This window comes from Triticum urartu, chromosome 3, assembly GCF_003073215.2.
Source record: "Triticum urartu cultivar G1812 chromosome 3, Tu2.1, whole genome shotgun sequence".
In the NCBI taxonomy this organism is placed as follows: domain Eukaryota; kingdom Viridiplantae; phylum Streptophyta; class Magnoliopsida; order Poales; family Poaceae; genus Triticum; species Triticum urartu.
In genome coordinates, this window is record NC_053024.1 from 242,286,097 (window position 1) to 242,293,180 (window position 7,084).

Here is a 7,084-nt window from a genome sequence, read left to right on the forward strand (position 1 = left end):
TGTTCTGCACCGCACAAACCAACAAGCAATGTAAACATCCTAAAGGAAAATCTTGGCACATTATTTTTATAATACAATGGAATTGTACAAGGGGATAATTATTTTTGTTGAAAAGTTTCTGTAATCAAGATTCACAAAGTTTCCGTGAGCATGAACAAAGTTCAAGGAGCTCCCCCACTTCAACAATGCTTGTCTCTCTCACTTTCACTTTCCTTTTTGAAAAGTTTTGGGTTCCCCTATTTTTTAACTATATAAAAGCACTCAACAGAAATAAATGACTCTCTAAAACTTCTGGGTTATCTCCCTGGCAGCGCTTTCTGTAAAGCCATTAATCTAGGCATATGGTGCTCAAGTAATGAATCCACCCCGGATCCCAAGGTATATCAAAGCCAATTTTAATTAACAATGATTTGTGATTTAGTAGTGAGCACAAAGTAACATATATCATGCAACAACGAAGTCTAACTCTCTTCCTATGCATCGGCATGTCATAAAAGAACAATTCATGCACACATAGTAAAGGCCAATGCATAGTATAAACAATTTCTTGCAATTTTATCATATTGGAAACATGGAGAGGCGGAGATGTAGTTCCTCTCTCATAATAATTGCAAGTAGGAGCAGCAAGCACATGCATATATATCTATCAAAATAATCATGTGTAGTAGTAAAACGCAACCCATCAATATAATCCTTAATAAGGGTAAACTTCTCCGATATAGTGTTGTCGGGAGAATTCAAAAAGATAATAGGACTATCATGCGTGGGTGCAATAGCAACAATTTCATGTTTAAAATAAGGAAGTATAGCAAGTTCATCTCCATAAGCATCATTCATATTGGCATCTTGGCCACAAGCATAGCAAGCATCAAGTTCATCAAAAGGGTATATTTCAAACAAATCAACGGGATCATAGCAATTATCATGGCATTCATCCTTCGGTAAGAACGAAGGGAAATTAAACAAGGTATGAGTTGAAGAGTTACTCTCATTAGAAGGTGGGCACGGGTAGCTAATCTGCTCTTCATCCTTTTGTTCTTCGCTCTCCTCATAATCTTTTTCATCTAATGAGCCCACAGTTTCATCAATTCCTTCTTCCATAGACTCCTGCAAAATATTAGTCTCTTCTTGGACAGCGGAGGAGTCCTCAATATATGGTTTAACATAGGCATTAGAAGCATAATTATCATAACAATATTTAAGTATGGCAAATTTTTCAGATTTGTAAAGAGTAGCATCATACTTTCCAATCAAAGAAGCAATTTCATAAGCACCCTTAAAAGCAACAAATTCTTCAACTTGTTGAACATTATAGTAATTATAAACACCCTTGGCATACGAAGATACAATTCCATTATCACTAAACTCACATTGGTAGGGAAGGTGTTTCTTAGGGTCTTTAGAACAACAAGTCAAATCATATATTTCACATAAATTCCAAGCATAGCATTGCAAATGATGAATTTGATCCAATAAAAGTTTCCCTTTTTGAGATAAGTGGTGTCGCACATAACAAGCATGATCATCTAAAGATTTGCCCTCAACTAAGCTAGTTGGGGTTTCAGCACGAGCACATAGGGATCGAAGATGATCCAAGTAAAAAAGCTTCAGGAGTGTGATAGATTTTGAGTGGTTCTTCAACCATTGGTGTAGTAGGTACAACTATTTTTTTGGTATTTTGCGTTTCCTACCCATAACTAAAGATAGAAAACAAGAGCACCAAATAAAAACTACTTAGTCATAAAGCAAACAAGCACACACGAGAATATTCACCCCATGCTATAACTCTCCGGCAACGACGCCAGAAAAAGGTCTTGATAACCCACAAGTATAGGGGATCAATTGTAGCTTCTTTGGATAAGTAAGAGTGTCAAACCCAACGAGGACCTAAAGGTAGAACAAATATTCCCTCAAGTTCTATCGACCACCGATACAACTCTACGCATGCTTAATGTTCGCCTTACCTAGAACAAGTATGAAACTAGAAGTACTTTGTAAGTGTTGTAGGCTAGGTTTGCAAGATAATAAAGAGCATGTAAATAAAAGCTAGGGGCTGTTTGAATAAAGACACAACTAAATTAGTTTCAGTAGTGAGCTTTTTGTCACGAGAAAGTTATTTGTCCCTAGGCAATCGATAACTAGACCGGTAATCATTATTGCAATTTTATTTGAGGGAGAGGCATAAGATAACATACTTTCTTGGATCATATGCAATTATGATTGGAACTCTAGCAAGCATCCGCAACTACTAAAGATCATTAAGGTAAAACCCAACCATAGCATTATAAGGCATCAAGTCCTCTTTACTCCCATACGCAAAGAACCTACTTACTCGGGTTTGTGCTTCTGTCACTCACGCCACCCACCATAAGCAAATCATGAACATATTGCAAATCCTAGAGCGGGTATCCCTCACGCTTGCCCGACTCGGAGAGCACCATAGGATAGCACCAATAATAAAACATGCAACTCAAACCAATCATGATCATCAATTAACCCATAGGACAAAACGGATCTACTCAAACATCGGATAGCCATACATCATTGGGAAATAATATATAGCATTGAGAACCATGTTTAAGTAGAGATTACATCGGGTAAAATAGGGGTTACACCGCTGCATAGAGGGGGAAGAGTTGGTGATGATGGCGGTGGAGTTGTTGGTGTAGATTGTGGTGATGATGATGGCCCCGGCGGTGTTCCGGCGCCACCGGAAGCGAGGGGGAGAGAGCCCCCCTCCTTCTTCTTATTCCTTGACCTTCTCCCTAGATGGGAGAAGGGTTTCCCCTCTGTCCATGGTCTCCATGGCATGGGAGGGGCAAGAGCCCCTCCGAGATTGGATCTGTCTCTCTATCTCTCTCTGTTTCTGCATTCCAGATTCTACCCTTTCACCGTTTCTTAAATTCCCGAAGATCCTTAACTCTGATTGGGCTGAATTTTGGACACAATTGTTATCTGGATATTAGCTTTCTTGTGGCAAAAGAAGGGCACCAACCGCCTTACAGGGTGGACACGAGGGCCCAGGGCGCGCCCGCTGCCTCGTGGCCCCCTCAGGCATCGTCTCGCGTTGATTCTTCTTCCCAAAAATCACATATATTCCAAAAAAATATCCGTCAGTTTTTCTCCCGTTTGGACTCTGTTTGATATGGATTTTCTGCGAAACAAAAAACATGCAACAAACAGGAACTGGCACTGGGCACTAGATCAATATGTTAGTCCCAAAAATAGTATAAAAAGTTGCCAAAAGTATATGAAAGTTGTAGAATATTGGCATGGAACAATAAAAAATTATAGATACGACGGAGACGTATCATGCACCCACCACCCGGTGAGTCGCAGATTTGTAGAGCAACATAGCTTTGCCAACACTTGGTGCTGCAAGGATTGGGTTGCTTGCTAACAAAGTTTTTATTTCTTCCAATCCGGCTATAGCCGCATCCGTGCATTTAAAGTGGTCAGTGTGTCGGAGCAGTCGATAAAGTGGTAGCACCTTTTCTCCTAATCTGGAGATAAAGCAGCTCAAGGCTGCCATGCACCTAGCTAGTTTTTGGACTTGCTTTAAGTCTTTTGGCGTTGCCAATTGTGACAAGGCTCGGATTTTGGCTGGGTTCGCTTCAACTCCTCTATTGGAAACAATGAACCCAAGTAATTTTCTGGCTGGAACGCCGAAGACACATTTTTCAAGATTGAGCCGTATGTCATATGTTCGGTGGTTGTCGAATGTGAGGCATAGATCGTCCACCAGTGATTCGACATATTTAGTCTTGATGATGACATCACCTACGTATACCTCCACTGTCTTGCCAATTTGTTTTTCCAGATATATTTGAATCATGTGTTGGTAAGTGGGCCAGTGTTTTTGAGCCCGAAAGGCATAGTGTTGAAGCAGAAAGGCTAGTATGGTGTAATGAATGCCGTTGCGGCCTTGTTGGACTCCTTCATCTTAATTTGATGGTATCCGGAGTATGCGTCGAGGAAACATAATGAGTCGTGGCATGCAGTCGCGTCCATGATTTGGTCAATGCGTGGCAGTGGGAAGGGGTCCTTAGGGAAAGCCTTATTGAGGTCTTTGAAATCGACACAAAGGCGCTAGGATTTATCCTTCTTTGGCACCATGACCAGGTTGGCTAGCCAGTCCGGATGCTTGATTTCTCTGATGAATTCGGCCTCAGGTGGTTTGGCAAGCTCCTCCCCCATAGCTTGTCGTTCGGGTTCAGAAAATCGCCACAACGTCTGCTTGACTGGTTTGAACCCCTTTATGATACTGAGGCTATGTTCGGCCAGTCTACGTGGGATCCCAGGCATGTCCGAAGGGTGCTAGGCGAAGCGAAGATATCCCAATTTTTGCGCAGGAATGCTCTTAGGGAAGCTTCAATCGTCGGATCCAGTTGTGATCCAATGGCTACTGTTTTGTTAGGATCCGTCAAGTGTACATAAAATCTATTTCGTCTGCTGGCTTGAAAGAAGTGGATTTGGCCCTCTTGTCGAGGATTACATCGTCTTTGTCCACTGTGGAATGCAGAGTGGTTAGCTCCTTGGCCGCGAGGGCCTCGGATAGTGCCTCAAGGGCCAAGGATGCAGTCTTGTTTTCGGCGTGGAGTGCTATATCTGGATCACTAGTGATAGTGATAACTCCATTGGGCCCTGGCGTTTTGAGCTTCATGTACCCATAATGGGGTATGGCTTGAAAGCGTGTGAATGTGTCTCGCCCCAACATGGCATGATATCCTCTATTAAAAGGTGCCACGTGGAAGAGCAACTCTTTGACCTGTAGTTCTCCGGCGTGCCGAATACTACATCAACTTTAATTTTCCCCGAGCTTCATGCTTCTCGACTGGGGATAATGCCTCGAAAGGTGGTGCAGCTTTGCTCAGTGCGACTCTTGTCCATTTTCATTTTGTTGAGCGTATCTTCATAGATGAGGTTCAGTCCACTGCCGCCGTCCATGAGCACTTTAGTGAGCCAAAAGCCATCCACAATTGGATTTAACACCAAGGCGGCTGGTGCTCGGACTGATCGGGCCCTTGGTTCATCGTCGGCAGTGAAAGGTATTGCCATATCGTTCCAAGGGTTTATTGCAGCTACCTGGTTGGCTTCGGCGAGGTCGCATAGCGCACTTTTGTGTCGATTATTTGAAGAAAAGGTCTCGAAGACCGTAAAGACATTGAGATCGTTGTCCTCCAAAGAGTGCTTCCCTGGGGTAGTGGGTGGGCTGAAATCCGAACCCTGGCCCACTACTGGATCTAGAGTTTGAAGAATCTCCGAGGTCACTAGTCCAGGATCCGAAGGGTCCTAGTGAATTTTGGGCTCGACGCCTGATTCTATGTTTGGAGGACATACGGTCTCTTCCCGAAGATGGGTATCCGGCACGCAGGGCTCAGAAATCCAAACATAGCTTGCTCTTAACTTAGGGGGAGAAGTGTTCTTGTCTTGTTCCTCCACGACCGCTACTAGATGGGTGATCAATGGGGACTTGATTTCCCTCTGATCGGGCTTAAGCCCAATCCGATCATAGTCTATTGCGACCCCCAGGGCGGCGATATGATCTAGCAGTTCGTTCAAGGATGAGACATCTGCTGGATCTATCTTTTCGGAGTGTTCGAGGCCAATGCAGAGATGATGTTTGGCGATTACGGGGGCTGACTTTGGCTTAATGGCTAAGCAGGCGCCCATGGTGAAACCGTCGAGCTGGAGGACCTGTCCTGGAGCTAGGGCCCTTCCAGAGGTGATGTTGTCATTGATGACAAGGCGAGCCATCGGTCCTTCTATCGACGACACAAAGGAACTCTCAATGAAAACACCAATGTCGGTGTCAAAACCGGCCGATCTCGGGTAGGGGGTCCCGAACTGTGCGTCTAAGGATCGAAGGTAACAGGAGACAAAGGGGACACGATGTTTACCCAGGTTCGGACCCTCTTAATGGACGTAAAAACCCTACTTCCTGCTTGATTGTCGTTGATGATTATAGGGGTTACAAGAGTTGACCTACCTCGAGATCGTAATGGCTAAACCCTAGCTATCTAGCCTATATGAATTCTAATGATCCCTACTGACTAAACCCTCCAGCTTATATATACACTGAAGGGGTACAGAGGTGGTTTACAAGGGAAGGAAACAATACACCCGGACTTTGATCTTGCCTTCCACGCATCCAGGAGTCCTATCCGAACACGGGGAACAATCTTCCGTTCTATCTTCACGGCCCAGCACCCCGGCCCATGCCCAAATGGTCCAGACACCTGAGGACCCTCGAATCCAGGTCTCCCTCACCCGCTAGGCCGAAACTAGCGGCAGCTGTGAAAGGAACCGGCAAGATGGCTTGCTGGAGAACTTTGTTTAATTGAAAGTATAGAGGAGTCACTCCTCTACATGGATATAATGCATGCACAAGTGCCCAACAAACATATCTTTTCCATAAATACAGGAATAAACAAGTACAACCCATATAGAGTACAATATGGATAAAGAAGATTACATGTTCTAGAATAAAGTTTGGCAAATGCCTACAAATTTTAGATTAAAAAAGATAAGTGCCCCGTAATCCCTTTCTTGTCCCTCTCCTCCCAAGGGATACAGTGGGAGGCGAAGAGGGCAAAAGGAGTGTCTGGAAAGAAGCCCAGCCTGACCTAGTCAGAGCCCATGGAATGCAGCCTGACAAGATCGAGAGGGCGCGGACGAAGGCGATGGACGGAGAGAGCATCAAGGCGATGCCTTGCACACCACCGCCAGGACCAGTGAGACACGGCGGGATGGACACCGGCAACACGGATGAAGTCGGATCCCACGAGCAAGCCTATCGAAGCCCAGATGAAAGGCTGCTAGAGGAGGCATAGGCATCCACGCCCAACACCCTGGAAAATCGCCCTCCCAGGGGGGAAGAAGACGCGGGTGCAGATGGTGGTGTGGCCGGTGCCTTGCTAACGGTGAAGGTGTGGCTGGTGTTCATCCAGAGTCGGAGTCCTCCCGCTTGGCGTCGTCGCCATCACCGTCACTATCCTACTCGCCGCTGGCGCTTGAGGAGGAGCTTTCGTCGTTAGTCGAGCTTTCCGCGCAGCACTCTAATCGAGCACCCAAATGCCCGAAG